The sequence below is a fragment of the Mus caroli genome, chromosome 16, assembly GCF_900094665.2.
Source record: "Mus caroli chromosome 16, CAROLI_EIJ_v1.1, whole genome shotgun sequence".
Classification (NCBI taxonomy): domain Eukaryota; kingdom Metazoa; phylum Chordata; class Mammalia; order Rodentia; family Muridae; genus Mus; species Mus caroli.
This window is the reverse complement of record NC_034585.1, coordinates 32425802-32428451: the sequence shown is the minus strand read 5'-3', so window position 1 is coordinate 32428451 and position 2650 is coordinate 32425802. Positions and strand designations below refer to the sequence as shown.

Sequence of the window (2650 nt, the reverse complement as noted above, 5' to 3'; positions counted from 1 at the left end):
CTTCTTCTTCTTCTTCTTCTTCTTCTTCTTCTTCTTCTTCTTCTTCTTCTTCTTCTTTCTTCCTCCTCCTCTTTCTCTTACCCTTCCTCTTCTCCTCCTTCTTGGAATGTTTCCTGCATAGCTTGTCTCCTTAGTCATTGCCCACAGACCCTTGGAAATCAGAGGAGTATACAGACACAGACTCAGAACCCAGTTTCATTTTCAATGTTGTAGAAAGGGCCTGTATATCATTGGGCAGAGCCCTATGCTCCCCTCTGATATTAGGACAGAGCCCAAACAGAATGACTTCCCAAGGTATCCATTTTGAAAGTAATAAATATTTTTTGAGACAAGGTCTCTCTCATATGTAGTCCTAGCTAGACTGGATCTCAATATGTAGACTTGAACTCACAGAGATCAGTAAACCCTTGCATCCAGAGTGCTGGCATTAAAAGCATGTATAGCTATAGATAGCTCAAATATCTTGACATCATGTTCCTTCTCTGTGTTGGATGCACCAAGAATATAAAACAGTATTCTTTACTTTTTCCCAGACGTACAACATCTATAGAACCATAGGAAACCATTGAAACCTCAAACTTACAAAGTGAGTTACCAGTACTTTTCAGATGTATCAAGACTACGTCGAGAGCAGTGGCTCACACCTTAATCCCAGCGCTCTGTAGGCAGATCTCTGTGAGTCTAAGGCCAGTCTGGTCTAAAGAGCAAATTCCAGGCTGGCTAGGACTACATAGTAAGACCCTGCCTCAAAAAAAAGAAATCAAGATCATGAAGAACAAATGGATGAGCCAATGCCACAAATAGAAGTGGCAAATGAATGAAATCTGGAATCCTGGATTAAATCTCTAGATGGTGTGTGGAGATTTGAATATGCTTGGCTTAGGGAATGGTCCAGGGAGGTGTGGCCTTGTTGGAGAAAGTGTGTCCTTTGGGGATAGGCTTGGAGACCCTCCTCCTAACTGCTCCTGGCTTCCTTTGGATGAAGATGTAGAACTCTCAGCAATTTGAGCACCATGCCTGCCTGGATGCTGCCATGCTTCCTGCCATGATGATAATGGACTGAACCTTTGAACCTGTAAGCCAGCCCCAATTAAATGTTGTCCTTATAAGAGTTGCCTTGGTCATGGTGTCTCTTCACAGCAATGGAAACCCTAACTAAGACATGGTGTTAGTAGAAAAGCAAATAAACTATTTAAGTTTGTCGCATTCCTGGTTCTTGTTCCAGTGGGTTAGTGGGTTCTGATCCCTGGGGAGCAGTTATATAAAACATTATTAGAGGAAGCTAATGAAGGTTATGCTTTCAGGGCCATTTTTGTGACCCTGAATCTATAATTACTTTAAAATAAAAGATATTTTAAAATCTGGGCCCAATGCCCTTTTAAACAACCCGTTAGCAACCAATTGTTCATTTGCTCTGTTATGATTGGCTGCCAAGGCTTTCTATCTGGTTTATAGGCAGTTTGAGTGTTCCATTTCAACTGTAGTTTCAGGATTCGGTGGATGTTCATCTTTATTATTCTCCACTAAGCTCAGAACTCTCTTGCTTTTATGGCTATGTCAGCTCTTTCATAATTAAAGTGACTCATTTGAGCTTTCTCTCCGTCTGTCTGCTCCTTTGATAAGGACCGCGTGAGCTCTGTCTTGTTCAAGGAGTTTGCTCTGGCTTGGGCATTCATTTTTCTATTGCTTTTCTACTTTGGACCATCATTGATTTCATTTTCTTGAGTCTCTTCTATCACTTTTTCTCAGTTCTTAGGCTGAACTCTTGGCTCATTCGTTGGCTATCTTTTTTATTTACTATTGTGGGCAGTCATAAGGATACGGTAATCTCGTCTAGTTCCGTTTGGCTGCATTGAACAAGCTTTAGTGTGTAGAATTTTCATTATGCAATTTCAAGGGCGATTATTTTTTGGCCATAGTCTAACCTTTTGACCTACAGATTATTATGTTTGTCTTTTTGTTTCTAAGCACACAATGCATCCTCTTGTTCCATTATAGTTATGAATTTTCTTGTATAAAAACAGGCACACTCTTGTGGTCTATGTGGCATTCTTGTCATTTGCCACAAGATTCACAGTACAATGTTAGTAACTTCGGCCCATTTCCTCATCTCTCTCCTCTCCCAAACAGTTCTTGGTGGCCTGAAATAAGAGCCCAAGCACCCTGCCCAATCAACTGACTGATCTGGGTTCCTCCTTGGCTCACTCTCTCTCACCACATCTTCCTGACGACTTTGTATACTGATGAAGAGTACTAAAGCGTGCCCTTAGCTTGATTTGCGATTCTGTTCACCATCTTCAGACAAATTACGGCCAATAAAAGTTTTCAAATTAGCATCTCCTCTCTGGCCCTTGCAGGTACCAGTGACATTTGTGTGCAGACAGAGGTTACGGAGATTTGTGATTCGCTGGTGACTATAGGTCCAGAATCCGTCCTTATTATTGCCGGTGTTAAAGCATGACGAGTAATCTCCTGGTTAATTTATACACTCCCACAACCTGAAACACTGAGCTGAGCCAGAGTCTGAAGACAAGGTTGGGAAGGTCACTCTAAAATGGATTCTAGTGAGATTTAATACACAAGGGAAGCTTTAAAAAAAAAATGTATTCTACTTTGTAGTGTTGAATGGTCTTTTCTGTGAGTGAGTTGT

General features: G+C 41.2%; 1 non-coding gene across 1 annotated transcript; it reads right to left on the bottom strand.

Moving 5' to 3' along the window:
* Positions 1-104: 104 nt before the first annotated feature.
* LOC115029598 lies at positions 105-307 on the bottom strand. Its single transcript, XR_003835167.1, has one exon. It is a non-coding gene; the product is annotated as a small nucleolar RNA SNORA73 family (small nucleolar RNA).
* Between the last annotated feature and the right edge of the window lie 2343 nt (positions 308-2650).